Here is a 21523-nt window from a genome sequence, read left to right as displayed (position 1 = left end):
ACACATGTGTTTCAGAAAATGTGATTTATTGGGGGAAATGAGCAGTGTCCATTGACCCTCAAACCCACAGCACCACCTGTGCGCAATGGACTATGGTCAGAGCCCTCCCTAGTTCAAAACCAAAAGCACAGTTTGACACAGATCTGCTTCAAGGTGGTTGTTTTTTCCTTGCTGTGTGCATGTTCCTTGTCCTCTCTGGTGCACTTCATGGCTCATGAATTTTTAGGCAAGGAGGGGTTGAAATAACTTCAGATAATGGTTTCATACAGCTTTGGATCCCTATACATGCGCCTCACGCTCATAATGGATTCTGTCAGGACGTTACAGGTGTACATCGAATGACAGATAAAGAACAAGCAGGGTTGTGTGGAGAGTTAGGGAGGGGTGATAAAGAGTTTGAGTTCATGAAGCAGTCATCCCAAGGTGCCCTTATTTCCTATTTAGGTATTTCTTGCCTACAGCCTTTCATGTTTCGTGCTTAGGTATTTATATATATATATACACACACACTGTACATATAAATGTGTGTGCTGAGCGAACCGCTACTTTTTTGGCTTAAGGGGAGTTGTTTGCAACAGGCCAAAGGGGCGTTAGTGATGTAAGCGAGGATGACAAGCCTGGCTAGTGTTGCTTCCCCACAAGAGATGGATGGAAGAGGAAGACTTTGAAAGGTACATAAAGGGAAAAGGCTCCGAGGCTTGGCGAGCAGAGGGTGAAGGGGAGGCCACAACAGTCAGAGAAGTAGCTCCAATGCTTGAGGAATATCTAGCTACTCCTCAGGTATTTGTCTCTACAATCAGCAATCATCGCAGAGCATGGGGAGAGAGTTTTGTGAGGCCGTCCTGTCTATCTACTGCCTTGCTGCCACCTTTAAAAGAAGAAGGGCCATAGCTCAGTGGGTAGAGAAGGTCTCACATTCAATCCCTGGCATGTGTAGGTAGGGCTGGGAGAGAGACCCCAGTCTGAAATTCTGGAGAGGCACTGTTTGTCTGTGTAGATAGACAACACCCAGCTGGATGGACCAATGGGCTGACTCAGGAACATAGGAAGCTGCTTTTAACTATGTTAAAGCAAAAAAAAAGGGGGGGTCCTGAATGGTAAGTTGTTGCCATTGGTGCAAGGGAACCATGTTCTGGTCACCTAGGCACAAAACAGTTGTTGTGATTCAATTAGTCTGGATTTCAGAAGATACGTTGATAAATTGGGTGCCAGGATTTAGCAACAATCAAGTCCTGCTCTTAGATTTCAAAGTACAGTGGTACCTCAGGTTAAGAACTTAATTCGTTCCGGAGGTCCGTTCTTAACCTGAAGCACCACTTTAGCTAATGGGGCCTCCCGCTGCCACCGTTCCACCGCCATGCAATTTCTGTTCTCATCCTGAAGCAAAGTTCTTAACCCGAGGTACTATTTCTGGGTTAGCGGAGTCTGTAACCTGAAGCGTCTGTAACCTAAAGCGTCTGTAACCCGAGGTACCACTGTAGTGGACTATGCAGGCTGGATCAAGACACCTCAAAGAAGCGATTCAGTTAAATGTGTTGTAAACTCAGACAGGAAAATCCTGTTGGGAAAGATGGTACTCCACAGTACAATCTGGTGTCACAGTGTTATATCGCATGTACAATGCATATAAACTGCTTTTACTTTACCAATCTAACTGAGTCCCCAGCTCCAAATGCCCACTACGTTCAAATGAGTTTGAATGGGTTTTGGTTTTTAAAGGGAATAGCAGCCTTTGGGGCACAGCCAATCCAAATCAGGACACTGGCAGGAACTGGAGAAGCATTAGCCCTTTCTCTCCTGCTGCAGAACGGATCTTAGCTGATAGACCAGTTCTGTAAATTGTATCACGTATACTTTGCTCTGGAGCAAGGACTTGTGGCTGGCTCTCACATAATGAATGGCCAACATGCTACACCCATTATACTATAGAGACTTCAGAAACATGTTCATTTGAGACTCTCAGCTTACACTTTTACTCACAGTCAGACCCATAAGGGTTAGGGTGGAGATGATCAAATTCAAATGCATTTATTTATATTTACTTATTAAATTTGTCAGTCGCTTGATCTTTCCAAAGGCAACCCAAAGCAAATTACAAGTGAACAAATGGACAAAATAATTTTCTAAGAGCAAAGCATGGGCCATTAGCTGCTTTGTTTTTTGTTTTTTAAATCATAATAATTCCTTGATTTTTGAATCATTTCCAGCAATAGCTTTTGAATATGTGGAGCCAAGCCTTTATGGACTTTAACAGAGACCCTCTACTGTCACTTTACAATAGTCAAAAACAGATTTTTAAAAAAGAATAAAAAAGTGTCCATTATTTTCTCTGATACTACTGCCGAACATTTTAGACACATTTTGGTATTTTGCTGGTATGAAATACCACGGGAAAGTACCTTCCATTTACAGAAGCCACCTGCTCTCAACAGCTTTTCAGAGATTTTTCCCTCCCAAAAAATGTGTAATACAATACAAACATGTGTGTTGCATTAAGTCAGGTTATACCAGGTCATGCCATGTGACACAATATATCCCGTATAATCTGATGCAATGCAAATCACTCACTACAGAATAAATTTGAAGAAAAGCTTTCTCCCCCTCCCAACTCAGACAGACAACAGCTGTTGTAGATAAAGTGTCCATACTATCCCACATGGACAGGTATTCATGACTTGATATTGTCTGAATTAACGATAGATGGTTCTCTTTGGCTATATTAATCCTCTCCTGTAAATCAGTTCAGAGCGTTGTGATTGCTGTTAGAAAAACTTGTTGTTTCACATCATGCCTGCAGAGCAGGGGTGGGGAGCCTATGAGTATCCAGATGCTGTCAGCATGACCACTGGTCAGAGATATTGGGAGCTGAAGTTCAATAACATTCTGAGGGCCAGAGGTTCCCCAGACCTGCTAGAGAGGCAATCTTACCTGTTGGTCCCTTGATGAAAGTGTGCCAACTTACTAGCTGCCTCTTGTGGATTTGATGAGACTGGCCACCACCTGCTTTTTCAATTGCTGCCGGTGGTAACTCAGATTCAGCTATGACCAGGCAGAACCTTGCAGAACAGGTTGAAACCCAGGAAACTGCCCGTCTCTACTTTTGGTTCCTTGGAGCCTGTAATTATTAGCATCTCCCTCCTCCTTCCTATCTATGTTTTTCTCGTTCCTCTAATCTTGAAGCTCTAAACAGCCTGGCCATCTGAGGGGCTGTTTGTCTCTGAACCCTTACACTACTCCAAGAACCCATCATTGGAATTCAAGGGGGGGGGGGGTTGCCTGGGAAAATAAATAAAATAATCAATATTCCCTCCAAACAACAGATGCTGTAACCTGTGATCTGGTATTCGGACTCTGTGTCCAGATGACACATACAAAGATGTGTCCCATCCCTTCCAGCTCCCCTCTTTATTTTTTGTTTATCTCCTATCTTATCTTCCAGCTTACCTGACTGAAAACAGAAGACCAGTTTTCCATTGATTTCACAGAGGCCTGAGATCAGAACAAACAGAGGCATGATTTAATTAGCAGAAGTTGTGTACCACCCAAAGGGATGGTTTGTGAATGCCCCCCCCCCAGCTTTCAAAGTTATATATAACTCTTCTTGAAATCGTAACAAATTACTAAAGCCTAGAATGTATCAGGGTGGCCTTCTGCCCGATGACCTTGACCTAAGATCCTCACCTGAGATCCAACTTAGGTGCTCTTGGCTTCAGAGATAATGTGCTTGGCAAGCAGGCTCATCAAAGTGGTGTCCCATCTTTGATACAAGCTCTCCAGATAGTCTCCAGAAACAGCCTTCTTGGAGATGAAGAGGATTTAAAGGGTAGATGTGCAGCCATCAGTTCTTGGGATCCAGAGGTCACGGGGGTCACCAAAGGGTATTCAGCAAATCCAGTCCCATGTTGTGGAACACTCTCCCAGGAGAGTTCAGCAGGTGTCTCTTGAAGGCTTTTTGTGTGTGTGTGTGCCAACGGACTTTCATAGCTGCTTAATTGGCCGTGCACTTTAATGATTATTTGTATAATTTTTAATGGTGCTTTATGTTTCATTGTGGCACACCACCATATGAAGTCTTCCTAAGCAGGGCTAAGAGGTGAAAAGAACCGTTCCAACACGGTAAGCAGAGTTTCCCTCTCCTGCCTAGCTTCCTGCCTATCTGGGATCCCGGCTGTGCATTAAAGGTTCTATGATTTGACTTTAGCCACACTATGCAAAGTGATCGGACTTATGTCACGGCGCGGAGATACCTGAGGAAATTAGCATGGCTAATTAGCAGGGTTAAACTAAAAGGAAGCAATTGTCAGGCAGCAGATAATTAAATTGCCGGCCCTGTGGGGATGTGGGCTTGTGGAAGCCACTCTATAGCTGGCTGTTCCAGGGTTTTGCCTTCTTTTGCTTTTTAATGTTAATAATAATAGCAATAATTTTATTATTTATACCCCGCCCATCTGGCTGGGTTTCCCCAGCCACTCTGAGCAGCTTACAAGCATCTCTAAAAACACAAAACATCAAGCATTAAAAACCTCCCAATAAGCTTACTACAGATAGGTTTCTAGTCAAAACTTGAACTGGGACCAGGAAATTAGAGCCAGCCCTCTCCTTTTCTGTTTGGCCCCTGACAATTGAAGAAGACAAGAAGAGTCCTTGTGGGTCAGGCCAATGGTCCCTCTTGTCCAACATCCTTTTCTCACAGTGGCTAGCCAGATGCCTGTGGGAAGACACCGAGTATGATATAAGAGCATTTTCCCCATCTGCAATTCCCAGCAACTGGTATTATTCAGAGACATCCTGCCTTCGACCTTTCTACTTCATCTTATCACTTTGGCTCCAACTAGCTTCTGGTCTGACCTCAAGCCCATCCCACCTATGTGTCAACTATAAGGTGATATCTCTTTAAAAAGAAAAAGAAAAAGACACAGAGAAGGTCTGGCTTAAGGGGTTTTCCCAAAGGCACAGTGATAAATGCTTCCTCAGCAGCTGCCAAGTTAATACCTGGAATAAAAAGGAACTCCTCCAGACAGCTCTTGCTTACTCAAGAGATAAGAACAGCCAGTTCAGACATTTCCACCCCCACTATCTCCCACTAAAAAAGTGAAAGTAATGTGAGTCCCTTTCCCCTGTCCCTCCCTAGGCCGAAATTAATCTTCTACAAAACTTTCTAGTGCACCCATGGCAGTTTCTCCAGTTGGCAAATGTGCCCACAGGCCCAAAAATGTCGGCAATCTCTGCTATAACAATCCTGTGAACTGGTTAGTTTGGCAAGTAGCATCATCCTGAAGTCAGCGCATGAGCTTCACAGCTGACAGGACATTTGATGGGAGTTTCTTCCTTCCTTTCTTTTTGCTCCTACCATCCACCCTTTTGGAGTCCTTTCTCCAGCTTGCATCAGAATTTTTTGGACTGAGACATAAGAATCATAGGGATGTGGACATTCACACATCAAAAAGTTGTCACCATGGTTTTTCTCTTCCACAGAATGAGCCTGGCATCTTCCCACATTCACTTTGTTACACAGAACACAGTGTTGAAACTGATTGTCAGTTGTGCCCATCACCACATGCTTCAGATGGATTGTGTCTCATTCCTTTTTTAAAAAAATGGCATGAACCATTATTTTATTTTATTTTATTTTGACTCAGTGGTTTCCTCCACCCCAGAAAAAGCACAACCAATTTTAAAGGTTGTAAAACAGCTTCTGTTATTGAGAGAGGGGTTTATCATGTCTCAGCTGCCTGCCAATCAGTGCTGTGCATACCCAGTTTCTGCTGCACACCAACAGAAACTGTTTTCCCTCACCTCAATTTTTTGAGAAACAGATATATCTGAGCAGAATGTGGCACTTCCAGAGTGAAGCAGAGGCATCTTTGTACAGTTAGCACACATTAATGTAAACTTGAACACAGAGAATTTGGGGTGTTCACATCAGACTTGCCATGGTTTTCATTTGCAATCAACTTCCTCTGCTGAATTCAATTTATCTTTTGTGGATTATCTCAGGAGTAAATGGCCCTAAGGATAGAGCAGTCAGAAGCAGCACACATTGAAAATTTTAGGGACTGGGACACACACAAAGACGTTTTAGTGATCATGTTATACTGCACAGATCTTCAGACATGGATAGGTGGGAAATGTGACCATTTTTGCAGTTCTGGTTCTCCACCCACCCACCCCAAACAGCTATCCACTTTATTGAACAGACAGTGCTATGCTGAATTAATTTAATTGCCTGCAGCTCTGCAGTTGGTTGGGGGTGGGGAATGTAGTGGCAAACTAAAATTCTGAAGTAACGAGTGGAATAATAAGCCCAGTGCTGAAATGGACCATTACTGGTGATCTCTCAGTTGCATGGTCCCAACAGTCAAACAGGAACACACCCATTCGTGATTTAGATTTATGCAGCACAGCTAGTGTTCAACTCAAATTCACACTAACACCAGCATTGCAACTACAGCTTGAACCCTTAATTCAATAATGAGCTCAACAATTACACTTAAAGATTACTTACTCCTTTGGCAGTGTGAACACAATCCTTGTGATCACCAAGTTTGTACTATTCATTATCTCATCCAACGATTAAGCAGCCTGAAATGCACTTGTTAAGCAATGATAATACAAGGTGTAATATTTATGTCATCTTCTGAAGATGTCTACAAGCAAATTAGCGCTGCCCAAAGTCGACAGAGAAAATGCTATCAATATCTAATATTTTTCCCCTCTTTTGTAATACTTAACTGGTTTTACATCAACAACACTCCTGACCTTGGACCTGTATTATTTAGGAATATGTAATCTTGTGCCTGGAAAGACTATGTATGTTTTCTCCTGCTAATTTGGCTTCATCTCCTTTGGTGTCCTGGTCTTTTTTCCCCTGCTTTTCTTTCCTGCAGCAAAATAGGGGATCTTAAAAGACAGGGCTTATTGGAAGGAGTGGGTGTAAGGGGGCTTTTGATACACTAAAAAGAAAATGCAATTATTTGATGCCAGGACTCAAGACTATCCTAAGTTGGAAATATGTCATAAATACAATGTGCTTGGCAACTGATCATGTAAACATTTCCACAGATAGTCTTTCATCATATGCAGGGGATGCTTGCTTCGTCTGACCGATATTGTCTCCTTTTAAAATGTCAGCCCTGTAACTTTGATGCTCGCGCGCTCCTTCTGTAAGTGTCTGCTCAGGCAGACAGTTTACTAATTTGAGGCTCAGCAAACCTTTCGCTGCACGGAACACCTTGAGGTTAGCGCATCTCTAATCATTATTTGATAACAGAAATCTGCAAGCATCACATCCCTAGTAACGAGAACATTGTATCTTAGCAACCAGCCTTGATAGTCAAACAATTTCATTAAAGCGTAGCACCTCTTAGCAGGTGGGTGAGTGCGGGTGTTGATAAACATTTATAACATGATCAGCCATTGTGTTTGCCAACACTATAATCAGCATGACAAATTTTATGAATTTGTTTACAAGCTCTTCAATAGCCAAACGAAGTTGGTAAACTACCTTGCAGGCTGGTTGCTGCTGCAGAGGCATGCAAAAGGTTTTGCAGAGATAGGGTGGAAGGGTTGGCAGGCAGGTACAGAGGGAAAGAGCACATTGTTCCTTAGTATTTATTATTTTTAAAAAATCATTCAGATTACACCACAAAAGATGTGCAAGACTGAAGGCAAGAATAACCCCCCAGAGACCAGGGTCATTTTTAAGTTGAAACCTTGCTCATTAATTTATTGCTGTCTTTCTAGTATTGCAAGTTTATAGAGAGGCAAATCACCGTTGCAGTGTTCACTAAGTTGGTTCACACATGCAAAGTGAGGAGAATGTCCTGGTGTCCCTTCCAGCACTATTGCTGTCTTCTGAAAACTCGTCAGGATGTAGCTGCACAGACGAAGGACGCTTTCTTTGAAAAAGTCATATGGCAAGATGCACGTTTTCCAAATAAACAAAGCAAAACCAATAATGAAGTGTGAATGGTAATATTGGAGCATGCCTTGCACTTGTGCTGCAGTTTGCCGGTTTGCACATTTGTGCTCGTCCCTTGATGAACGAGACGTCAAGCTGCGACTTGCATGTGTGAATGTGCTATCGCAGAACTTATATCGAGGATAGCACTTCCATATCACCTGATGTCGCTTCCAACGCAATGCCTTTCGGCAGACTCACATATCCATCTGCCAGTCATCGAGGACAGAAGAATCATGGTTAGACAAATCAAGCGATGGACACACTACGAATGTGTGAACAGAAACAGAGACCTATCGGTTTTGGCGTGACAATCCTTGCACAAAGTATCTTTGCTATACACTGGTCATTTCAAGGCTTTCCTATTTGTTATGTTGTGTTTTTAAATTCATAACCCAGCCCTGAGTTGGATCCAAAGGTGCCTTTTTGTTTCTGAAGGAGACTGATGAGACCAAGAAGAGGCAACAGTCATCCACTATATCACCAGCATGGAAAGATGGTTGTGTGAATCAGATCAGAGTTAACCCTATGCTTGATTAGTTGTTTGTGGGGAGTCTAGGAAGGTAAATGAATGGAGGGAAGACCGGATACCATTCAGATAGTGTGGGGAAACTGCCAGAAAATTTTCACAGAAGATAAGACTATCAGCAGCTACGATCCAGGATGCCAGTGTTCCACCTCCAGTGTATGCCTCTGAGTGCTAGATTCTGGGAATCACAAGTGGGGAAAGTGCTGTTGTGGTCAGATCCAAGTTGTGGGCTTCCCCACAGTGGTTGGCCACTGTGATAACAGGATGCTGGACTGGATGGGCCATTGGCCTCATCCAGCAAGCTCTTCCTGTGTTCTTAAGGTGCAATTCACTGGAGCTAGTGGCAAAACTCCTTGGTTTCCGCTGTTGACCTGCCCCACTTTTATCAAATCAAAGATTAATTACAGTCATAAACCAGCATGATTGCAACAACGCCAAAGTTAAAACATTTCTCCAATTTTTTTTGCAAAAACCACAACCCAAGTTTTATGGGACCAGGTTTGGGATATTTGCTGCCCACAAAGGCAATTTGCACAATATCATGTTTGTGCTAGGCTGTTTTTCTTTTCTTTCCTTTTTGTGTGTGTGTGTTTTTTAAGGCTGCAATCCATATTTACTCAGAAAAGTCCTAGTGTGGTTAATGGGACTTACTACAAGCATACAGAAGACTGTAGCTTCAATATATTAGTTTGCCAAGTTTTCCCAAATTTGCAACAGCTACTCAAGACCTATTAAAGTCACTCATGTGACTGCAGAATTTGCTGTGGTTTGCAAAGCAGCTGATGACTTATTTTCTTAACAGATGGCTCATGCTCTGCCTAGCCCTTACAAACAGAAATTAATTGCTTTGATCTAATCCAAAACCATCGGCCAGGTAACATAAACCTGTGAACCCTGCCAGTTCTGCAGGTTAATCGGTTCAAGAAGGACACAACAGGTGAAACGGATTAATACCCAACAGTTTACAAATAGTTTACTTATAAATTTACTGAACGATGTAAATCTTTTACATTTCCAGGATGTTCCTCCTTTTCCTGCTCCTTTAAAAATCAAATATGTCTTGCTCACCACGTTCTAAGTTTTCTTTTTTCAGTTAACTCTTTCTTGCATTTATTGGAATAAGAGCTACATGAAGTACAAGTGGTGGATTAAGAAGTCATGCACATAAGCCCATACTATTTATACTCAAGGGCTGCTTGGGCACAGGCCCAATTTGCAGAAAATTTGCATATGCAAATTTATCACTTGGCTCTCCCACAACTCTGACAGCAGCCACTTGCTGCACAGCTCACTGGCAGTGCATCACCTTGCACCTGCCACAGGTACACCCAGAGCACAGAGCAAAATGCCCCAGGCATGGGCCCTGCAGGCCACCCCCTTGCAGCTCTCCTGCCAGATTCCTTTCTATTTGGAGCTACAGGCATAAACAAAACATCACTGTAAACCAAAGCAAAGTTAAAAGAAAGAGGAGATGGGAGTAGCAGCAGCCAGAAGGACCAAAGTGAAGTGACATCAATTCTTAATTAAAATCCACACTGACCTAATACACCTTTCTCCAAAAAAGAAAGAAAATACTCCCAAAATGTGTTCTAAACATCGTAATTTTTTTCCAGGTTGTTCCCTTTCAGAGGACAATGTAAGAAATGAATCTACTGAAAATCTGTCAATCAATTGATTAAGTGAAGAACTGGTCTCCCTTCCAATCAGTGAACTGTGCCAATAACCGTAAATATTTGGAGAGCCCTGCATACTCCTTTGGCTAGTGCCTTTCCATAGCTGCTCAGTAGGAACCAAACTGCATCTCTAGCAATTTCCAATGCAGAGAGGGAGATACAAAAGCATAATGACTGTGGAAAGTGCATTCTCTTTAGAAATCGGTTTCACTTCTCCACTTTGGTTTCAGCTCTGCAGGATCTGCAACTCGCCTGCTCAGCAGGTCTACCGCAGGCCCCTTGTCTTTTTCGACACGGTATCATGTGTGCAAGCCAGGCCACAGATATACACTGACAAAGTTTAGAAGGGAGGAGAGAGAACCTACTAAAATAACTCTGCACTGTTGTTGTGGTGTGGACCACCTCATTGTGCAAAGGTGCCATCTGGGCATGTTTGGAAGTTGGTTGCAGACACTTTGGGTGTTATGTTGAAATGAGGATGGGCTGGTTTTGGGTGTATCTCATTTCCACCTGTAGCAGATTTAGTGGGGGTGGAGTCTGGCACTGGTTGCACAAGGGCTACTCTTTGGGGAGGAAAGGGTTGTGCAACTTGTGTCACGACTACCCTACAGGCATACAGCTAACATGACTGCTTACAAGAGAGGAAGGTTCAAGTCTCGATTTTTTAAACAGTGGAAGGGATTGTTGAGTCTTGGGACTACATTTCCCCACTCTGCTGTGACCTGTGTCTCTAACCTGGGCTTTGTACATTCAAAGTATTCTTTCCCCCACAAAGAATTATGGACACTGTAGTTTGCTACGGATTGCTGGGAATTATAACTCTGTGAGGAGTGTCCATAATTCTTTGAGGGGGGGAAATGTGCTTAGAATTTCCTTTAAAGCTGCAGTGTGCACACAGCCTGGGAGAGGAGAGTTGTCTTCATTGAAAAAAGGTGTAGAGAACAAGGAAAGAGGCAGAAAAGGGATCTGTAAGGACTGGAGAAGCCCCCTCAGATGATTCACTGGTGGAAAAGAAAAGAAGGTCCATGTTCATGGTTTGGAAAGAAAAACATCTCTGGAATTGTCACTAGACAAAATGACTCAACAGGGAAAGCCCTGAAAGAAAGAAGCTTTTGCAGAATGATTATTGAACTGGCAAATACAGATCTGGGCTGTCTGGTTTTTCTATGCAACCCCTGCAAGGTTCCCTGTTTACCTTCCTCCATCAAATTATCTGTTTTTTTTTAGCTGCATGTCACTGTGATATATAATTTACAGATATGTGATTGATCAGTTTTACCTGTACGGCACAAGCAATGTCTTGAGCTTCTGTGACTGAGTGGCCACAAACTATGGTCATTTTGTTGTTCGTAATCTTACAACCCTAACCCTAGGGGGTTTCACTGGAACCACGTGGAAAGCTGATGTGCAGCATCTGGCCCACATGATAAAGCCAAGTTGTTGTTGAAGAGGAGGAGTTTAGACTAGATATCCCACCTTTCACTCTCCTTAAGGAGTCTCAAAGCGGCTAACAATCTCCTTTCCCTTCCACCCCCACAACAAACACTCTGTGAGGTGAGTGAGGCTGAGAGACTTCAGAGAACTGTGACTAGCCCAAGGTCACCCAGCAGCTACATTTGGAGGAGTGGGGATGCGAACCAGGTTCACCAGATTATGAGTCCACCGTTCTTAACCACTACACCACGCTGTTCATCCATGTTCATCCCACCCCACAAGTTCAAAAGTCTGTATCATAGAATTTAGCTTGCCTTGTAGCTACATGCTACTACTGGTCAACTCTCCAGATGGTTCCATGTGCCCCATCGAATGATTTTTCAAGTAATCCCCATGTGACCAAAACTTTACAATAAATGGCAAGTGCAGGATGACCACCCCATGCAAGATGCCTCACCAAAAAACCAGAGAAGATTCTGGGCTGTAACATTCAGGTCAACACATCTGCCGTTTCGTTGCTAGAAGCATGGCAACAGTTGTCTCAGTAGATCTGTGACTGTCAAAGTTCCACCAAAACAGATCTATTTACCTTCTTTGTAGCTGCATTTCCCCCCTCATAACTGAAGTTTAGTTTCTGAGAAGTACTGAATAAAAAGCCATATTGAACGTTTGTGACATTTCTTATTGCATTCATTGGATACGTTTCTTCACCATCTTTCCAGACAATTCAAATCCTGACAACCGGTGATTATAATTATATTATTACCACTATGCATTTTGATGATAAATACCAGCAACCCAAATGTGAACATAAAACAACAGAAGCTAAGAACTTAATCCCAAGAGTCCTGGTGAAACGAAAAGCTTTCTGAGGGCAAAATGGGAGATAGTGTGGGTTTTGAAGGAGAAAGCATACCACAAATGAGAAGTGACCATGGAAAGGACCTACTTCCTTCTTTGGAGACACAAGCCTTGCTTTCAACCAAGAATAGCATCCTCAGTAGCATGGCTGGCCCAAGACTATTCACTGTCTGAGGCAAAAGACAGGCTGATGCCCTCTCATTCCAGATACTAGTAGTTACCTTCAGGCAACCAGACTAACAGTTGACTCTTTCTTCAGCACTGGTGATGGTGAGACAACATATTTCACTGCTGCTAAGGGTCCTTGTTGGTCGATCAAAGTGCTCAAAGAGGTGCCTATTAGCCAGAAGCTCTTTTTGGCAGAAGACACAGCCCTGAACTAGTAGCTCCGTTGGATTTGTTAAGGTTGTTTAAATTTTACCAGCAGTCTGAGCTATCATGCAAGGACGAAAGGCAAAACAAGAAGCTTGTGGGGTGCAAAGTTTGTACCTTGTACCTGTGGCATCCAAGGTAACATCCCTGCATCGTTGACTTTGTACTGTATAGTGAGCCATTAATCTACCTGAAATACCTGTGGTGAAGCGAGGCATTCTCGAATAGGTAACAGAGACTCCCACCTTTGAAACTTAAACCAGCCAGGATGAAAAACACATTTATTGCTGACGCTCATTCCCCCCTGTGTGTTTAGTTTGCCTCCCATCACCAAGGACTTGACAGGTAATAAAGTCAGCAATGTGCAGTGGAGTTGGGAGAGATAACTCACCTGACAATTAAGAGCAGTGTTTTTACATAGGTTCCCAGGGCTTGTAAAACCACAGGGAGCTTTAGTGAATGTCACAGAAGATATTAAAGGAAGACGAAACCAGTGCCCAGGAATGAGGCTGGAGAAATTATTCTCACACGTCACTCCTCACACATAAAAAAAGCATAACAGGAATCTTCCTTCAGCGCTGGCAGAAGACATTTTGTTGTCTGAAATACAAAACAAGATGGTCCTCTCCCATTTCATGTACAGATATAGGTGCCAACTCTCTGGGGCGCTGGGTGCCCAAGCACCCACAAAATTACCCATGAAGGGTCCAGTCGCCCACAAATTTCAGTGCCAGGGCCATGCACATTGCATGTTACCCACAGCCCCAGGCACTCATGGTTGCAACTTAGTTGGCACTCCTATGTACATAAGCCAAACAGACTGGCAGCAGGCTAGCTGAGGAGTTCAGAGAGCCTCTATGGTGCACACACTCCAAGCACCTCCTGTCTAGGCAGGTATAGCTCTGTTTCCTGTACCACATGAGGAATATCTAAGTCAGGTCCTGGCAGAGAAGATCATACACATGGTGATGTCCACAAATCGTGACTTGTATTTCTCGCTTTTCCCCAACTGACAAAACCTTTTGTCTACGTGCTTCTTCTGGGTACTTCCATGCCTAAGTTCTCCACAGTTCATAGAAATGCCCAGTAACCAAATGCACAAAATTTGAGCAGTCATTTTTACAGCAGCCTACCATGGCTGCTCAGATAGCCAATGCCATTCATTGCCCGGAACTCCCAGGCATTATCAATGTCCAAGAGCCCATTGCAACCAGACAAAACATGTGAAAAGAGCATGGAACAAGGCTGGTGAGGGGTTTGGCCTTGGAAGAGTCCTAGTGGCCACACCTGTAGGGCTACTTTCAGCTCTGAGGATCTGAGGTCCCCCTCCCATCCACTTCTGGTTAGTGCATAGGCATCCCCCAGGTTGACAAAAGTGTACATGTGTTTATTTCTGACTGCCTGCTCTGATAATTTGAGGTGATGTGGGCAATTGGCTTGACTCCACCCACTTGCTTTTCACAATGGCAGATCAATCTCTGCCATTGGTACGGATTCTTTCCTATTCTGTTCAAGGACTCAGCTTGAATCCACACACAAGCTCCCACTTGATTGTAAATATACAAGCAGCCAGGAAAGGAACCTTTTAAATTTGCTTTTTCCTGTTATCTTGCTTGTGATGGTTCTCACAGCATTTAGGAGGAGGTATGCCCATTTTACTGACGTGAGTGCTGAAAACAAAGTGACTGGTTCAAGGTCAGCTAAGATCATGTATGCCTCCCTCCTCACACAATGTAGTTTGGCTTACAGTCTGACTTGCTACCCCTTGCGCCACACCAGCTGAACTCTGTCTTAGACCTTCTGACTTTGATTCCTAGTCCATATCAGGGTCATTGGGTGACATTTCTCACGAAGGTGCTATGAGAATGAATAGCATAAGGACGCCGGAGGGCGGAGTGGGAGGGATGGGCTTGCAAACCTGCAACCTAAATCCCAAATGCATGTTCTTGAAGGTACATGTCATCATTTCAATGGAAATTATATCCAGGCACATGTGCTTAAGATCACGGCCCGAAAGTGCTGTAAAACTATTGGTAATAACAGTTGTCAAGATATATCTTTGAAGAGCACTTTCACAGCCTGCAGAAAGCACTTTCACACTACAAAGTATTGCTGAAGACCTGCTTCTTATTTCTGTTTCCCACCCCCCCCCACCTTACCCCCACCCCCCGACTCAAAAGACAGCTACAGCAGGTGGCACAAGGACTGTTCTGCAAAGAGGGCCTGGAGCAGGAAATGTGCAACTCTGTTTAACAAGACACAGGAGCTTGATTCTGCCTTGACTAACAACGCAGCATTTATACTTTTGGCTGAGAAGTAATAGTAAAAGATGTCAGGGAGAATGTTTCATTTTGCCTCTCTCTTCTCCCAGCGCCACCCTTGTTGCTCAACCACAGGCATTTATTTTAAGCAGCAAACAGAAGGGGGGAAATGAATGGACATTAGAGATCTTTATTTATTTAAAGCATTTCTAGGCTGATATTCATCAAATCGGATTCCACGGGGGTGGATGAAAAGAAGGGATGAACCAATCTCTCAGTTTCCCCCCTTTCTCTCAGTTTCTCGTTCTTCCAATATTCAGCTCAGCTCTCTGCATTTCTACCGCAATTTGATTTAAAAAATACATAAATCTTCATGCAAATTCATCAGCATTTTAATGGGGATTTGTCCTGATAAACATAGCAGTATGTTTGTATGCAGTCTTGGTATTACCGTGCACGTTTCTGCAAGGAATTTTCTCTAACATGATGCACTTTTGTATGTTATTTTCACTAATATATGCATGTTTATGTACTTTCCCCTAAGGTTTCGTAGTATGTTTTTTTGTTGGAGTCCTGCATCAAAATATTCAGAGAACACTGCAACTGTGTTGCAGTTCACATAGTGGTTTGAGAATGCCACTTAAAATGCAAACAAAATCATATCTCTCCTCTGAATTTTCGGTTTCTCCAGACTGCAAGGCAGCAATTTGACTTTCCTCATCATTGAGATCGGAAATCAGGTTCAAGCGCTTTCTTGTGATCTCTAAAGGAACACTCTTAGACTTCTTTGTGAACAGTGGTAAGCTATTTCTCTTACGATCGCTCAAGACTGAAAGTATGCTACAGAGACTTTGTATAAAATATGAAGGGAAAAAGCAAGACACATTCAATCTGGCATTAAAACTATCCCCTTGGGGAGGGGTTTAAATAGGAGCTCTTGCAATCGTTGGCATTTCACATCTATGCATTTGTTTCTTCTGTCTGTCTGCCTGTGTGTCAGCAGCCAAATGGAGTCCAGAAGTTCTCAAGTATGTACCTGGTTGGAAATTTACAGGGGCAACAGACATTACAAGTAGTCCCACTCAGATTTCTTTTTATATAAATTCCCCCAAGTTTTAGTCAGTGGACTAAATGGGAAATTATCTTGCCAAAAATTGGAGAAGATCTTGTCTAGGTCCAGTGATTTCTGAATTTGGAGAAAGGAAGACTGTGTACAGTGGATGCGATAGGCCACTAGGAAACACTCAAATGTGAAAGGCACCAGTAGAGATTTCCTGCTGGTTTGTAAATGTATATACACCTCTTGATTTCTCCAAATACTTAAGAAGTAGCCAACATTGTGCACTCCAGATGTTGTGACTACAACCCTCACCATATCTGACCATTGGCTGTGTTGGCTGAGGCTGATGGGGTTGAAGTCCACAAGATCTGGAAACTACCACATTGGTTTAGAATGTCTGCACAGAAACCCTATTCTAGACTTTAGCACAATATTTAGCTCTTTCCCAAACAGCTGGGAAATTCCCCAAGCACAGGAAGAAGAAAAAAGAAGAAGAATTCAATTTTTTAAAAGCATGTTTGAGTTTTAAGCTGAAGAAACTACTTTGGCATTAGATGCAGCTACCAGTGAAGAGCTGGTTAGTTTAGGCTATTGCTATTTTCTAAGTTTCGTTTCAGATGCCCCACCTAATAATTTGTGGAAGCAGTTATTTTTAAGTGTGGTGCTGCTACTGCTGCCGTGATGGTTTGCTTAGGATGAAGTATGATTGTCACATGAGTGCCATGAAATTGCTACTACGCTAATAGGGCGTAATTGGCAAGCAGTCTGGAATGTCCTTTAATAGCCCAAAGCACAATAGAGAAATTGTTTAAATGTAGAAGTCCGAGTGAACTTTGTCTTTTCCAGCCTCCAAAGAATGTTGAGCCATTTATGGCTATAAATCAGAATTACTTTTACCAGTGATTTTTCTGGCTTGGAGAAAATGGCTACTACTTCTGAGAGAATGAATGGGAACCAATCGTCAGTCGGTGCATATATGGCTATCTGCATTCGTTTTCAGAGGGACAGCAAACTGTAGAAATCCAGTTAAAATAAGCAACAGCTGGTGTACAGTATCCAGTCAATATTACCCATTAACTGATTGTTGGAATCCAAATTTACATACAAAGCTGCAACAATTTCCCCATTAATTTCAATGGATAGCTCAGGTGAGCATACACAAGGGATGCATGTACCCAGCTCTCTTATCTATTGAAATTAATGGGAAAGGTCGTTTGTGCATCAAAGCACACAGTTTTTTATTTAGATCAAAAACTGCAAAAGAAAAATAGACTGAGCACATTAATTCAATATGAATTTGGAGTCTGTAATATTATATGATAAATATCTTGGTTACACCGCATCTGTATTATTGCAACGCACTTTGCAAAGGGCTGCCTCAGAAGAGTTTTCAAATCTACAGATGGTTCAGAATGTGGTGGCTAGGCTATGAAGGGCTTCATATAGGGGGAATGTAAGTCCTTTGTTGAACCAGCTGTACCAGCTTCTAATTTATTTCTGGGCATAATTCAAAGTGCTCGTGATGATCTTTAAAGCCCTAAACCAGGTTATCTGAAGGACCACCTTCTTCCACAAAAGCCTGACCACCTACCGAAATCATCTCTGGAGGCCTTCCCAATGTCACCACCTTTGTGGTGGTTGTGTCCAAGGGAAGCCCATCATAAGCCACCTCTCTAATGGCTTTTGTTTAAATTGTCAAAAACCTTTTCTTTCTTTCTTTTTAGGAAGACATTTGGGTTGTAAATTGATGTTTTACTGAACTTATTCCGTATCTCAGTTTTGAATTGTTTTTATTGCTGCTGTATTCTGTTATTTCCTGTTTTAGGTTTTTCAGCGTCAGATTGCAAGGGATGTTTTAAACTGTTAAATTATTATGTTATCTCTCTTGTCAGCCACTTTGAAGAGCTCATGGTGGACATATTAAATAAATAAACTTCTGGTTACACCACTTTCTAATCTGATGGGAAAGGCTTTAATGTAGCTCATTATCCCAGAACCACTTCTTTCTTGAATGTAGCAGCTGCAATCCGGCACAGACTTCAGTAGGCTTAAGCAAGGCCATTGAAATCCTTGGTCTTCCATGCCTTGGTCTTCCACAGTTATTTGCAGGATTGTGAAAAGTATCTATAGTTCCCAGGCATGAATCCCATAATACAGGGACTGGAGAACCTTTGGTCCTCCAGATATTGTTGGACTACAACTCCCATCATCCCTGAGCATTAGCAAGACGGCTTGGCTTGATGGGAATTGTAGTCCAAAATTTGGAGTGTGACAGGTTCCCTACCCTTGCCACAATATGTAACACTGGCAATCTTAATGTAGGTTAAGTAGCATCACTTCCCCTGCTCCCCCATTCAATTATGTGCTTAGTGCAGCAGCACTTAAATTTTCCTTAATTCCCCAAATAATTTTTTATTAGCTGCTACATATGTGGAGCAACCACAACCACAACAAAATCGCGCTACTTTTTTCCTGAAATCTATTTATTATTTATAAACACCCTTATCTGTTGCTGCAACACAACCCTGAGACATATGTAGGCAGATACAACACCAAATGTTGAAGATTCTCAAATTATCGGAGCAATCTTTGCATTTGTATACTTCCATCTACTTCGGCAAACCGACCCTCAATCCTCATTTGACTCATCTGGTTACCCGCCTCGCATTAGATCTGGACTGCTATCTATAACGCAATGCTAATATCTTTACACTGCGGAGGTTTGGTATTTCATTGAATATTCCCTTGAAACCACACCTAAGGGGTCATCAAAGAAAGCCAAGCCTCACTTTCCTATGTATTTACCAACTGGAGCATGTATTCAAATGAGCCTGGTTCATAGGGACCCAGGCTTAGTTAATCAGCCGTGCAGTTTCCCCGACCTACCATTCCTATTGATATTTCAGAGCTTCAGCTGCACATCACCTGAGCTTCTCTGCATATCACCAGAATGATTTACCTGCATCCGATGTAAAGGAAAGCAAGCAAACAAAAACGCCAGTGCTCGGGGTGGAATTTGCTTCTTTGCTTTTCGCTCGGCACACTGCATTGAAAAGAAAGAAAATTTATTGAATCAAATTTAATGACATAATAAATTCTCCCCCTACAGACAACGTGGAGGCTTAATTCACTCCCGCACTTTAAGCCTTTGCCTTCAGCATCGGATGGGTCATTAGTCTGTAATCCAGCAGCTAGCCTGTTTGGAATCTAAACTAAATCAGCAAGTACCATATCAGTAGTTTCTGAAATATGACTGACAGGTCAAGTGTCCTCAAAAAGACTGCCTGGGGCAGTTGAGACTCAGCTAGGGGAACGGCTAGACCAGAAACAGCGATGAATCTGCAAGCACAAACTCACGAAAGACTTCATTCATTCTAACTCACTAAACAGCAGTTCTTTAAGTGATTTGACTTCTATTTTTACTGGTTTTTCCCCAGTAGGTCATGCAACAAAATTGCCTTGCATGTGCCAATAGGCTTAACATACAGATCAGTGGTTTGTAGGTTTTGATTGAGTGGTGGGGCACGCACACACACACACACACACACACATTCCATCCTATCCCATTCCTGCCAAGTTTTCTCTGCCAACAGTCTTGACAAAGGTTTTATCATTAAAACTCATAGGTATTATCAGAGCACTTCAAAAAATGCAACTTGCATAGAATTGTAGAGGTGGAAGAGACCATGTGGGTCATCTAGTCCTACTCTCTGCAATGCAGGAATTTTTTGCCCAACTTGGGGCTCAAGCCCATGACACTGAGATTTCGAGTCTCCTGCTCTACCCACTGGGCTATCCTGGCACCATCAAGAGCTGCTAAAAGTTCTGCTTCTCGGGGGTTTTTTACAGTAAAAGCATTATGGATTTGTATTATTTTAATTTATGACATTTTTTCACACACTTTCTCCTCAGGGTAGCACATATGATGCTTTCCACCGTTTTGTCCCCACAACAACCCTGTGAGGCAAGTGAAACTGGGTTTCTCTGGTTTTAAATGAACACTCCCTGGCTTTAATCTAGCATTTCGTAACAGCAGCTCTATGAATTAATTCTTGTTTGTTTGTTTGTTTGTTTGTTGACAGATTCCATCAGCTTAAAGAGAGCTTGAGGAGGCACCACATGCAAGCAGACAGAAATCTGTGTGCAGAAACAGCCTCATTCCTATCGAGGGATGGCAGTTAATTCTGCGCTAAGTGGAAACAAAAGCGGGAACTTCTGCAGATTTGCATGCACGCTTGCTGCCAGGAACAGGAATCAGGCAAGCAAATCTGATTCATATTCGTTATTCAGGGGGAGTGGTGTTAGTCTGCAAATGATTCATCATTAATTATACCCACCCCTTTCCTGACATTTAGTATGAATTGAAATGAATCCGCTTTGTAGTGAAAGGAATGGATTGGAATCGCGGAATTAACGATGTTACAGATTACATTAAATTCAGCCAGCAGACAGCAAGACTAACATTGTTTTTGATGGAAGTTGAACTGCAGCAGAACAGAAACAGCACTGGTTCTGATAAATACAGGTTAGAATGGAAATGGCTGCCTTCTTGCATCCCTATTCCTACCTACAGATTAGGGAATCTCCAGATAACCCTAACAGGCAGGAATGGAATTGTTCTAAGGCACAGAACCATAGCACAGTGGTAGAGTACATGCTTTGCAGGGATCCATTGTCAGTCAAAGTAGATACACCTGGGCTCAACAAGACCATGGGTTGACTCTTCCTAAAGCTAACAGTGTGCTCCTATACTTGTCAAAGGTGATTCCTACCGGGTGGCATACAATTGTGTCTGCCTTCAAACACAACAGACTTCTACTCATGCAACAGGGCTTTCCCTTCCACTCCTTCCCCATCCATCCCCCTCCCTAAATAAAAATCTACTCTGGGGAACTGTGGAGCCTGCTAGAGCACTGGGGTGGGGGGTGGGCAGTGGCGGAGGAAACCGCTCAGGCAGCGCACACAGGGGCAGGGCGAGCCACCCATAGGGGCAGGGAAGGGGGGAGGCAGCTGGGGGGGAGGCAGCAGGTGGACCGTTTGGACAGCGCAGAGCCTGTGCACACCCAGGCCACCACATCTCTCCCAGGAGAGACACGTGGCTCAGGTGTGCTGCAGTCCCCGCCCAGCATTTTGTCACCCTCCTCAGCGGTGACATCCAGGTCCGTCCGCACCCACCGCAGCCCCCTTCCTCCACCGCTGGGGATGGGGAAGCCCAGACTGCAGGGGGAGCAGAAGAACCAGAATTGTCCAAGTGGAAGCTGTGTTCAATAGGGTTCCCATTGCGTGTGTACGTGTGCATAGGATTACAACCTAAGTCTGCTATTCCTGCAATCCTGATTGGCGGAGGATGCCGGATCCTGATGGACCACACAG

At 43.2% G+C, this 21523-nt stretch overlaps 1 long non-coding RNA gene across 1 annotated transcript in view; it reads right to left on the bottom strand.

Annotated features, from left to right (window-relative positions):
• Positions 1-7647: 7647 nt before the first annotated feature.
• The window catches only part of LOC308572175, a 55204-nt gene continuing 41328 nt past the window's right edge, over positions 7648-21523 (bottom strand). Inside the window, exons 5-6 of the long non-coding RNA XR_014001637.1 lie at positions 19110-19193; positions 7648-8169 (exon numbers count right to left, since the gene is read on the bottom strand). This is a non-coding gene — a long non-coding RNA (uncharacterized lncRNA). The remainder of the gene's footprint in view (positions 8170-19109; positions 19194-21523) is intronic.

This window comes from Podarcis bocagei (assembly GCF_964188305.1).
Source record: "Podarcis bocagei genome assembly, chromosome: 1".
NCBI classification, from domain to species: Eukaryota; Metazoa; Chordata; class Lepidosauria; order Squamata; family Lacertidae; genus Podarcis; species Podarcis bocagei.
This window is presented reverse-complemented; position numbering and strand designations above follow the sequence as displayed.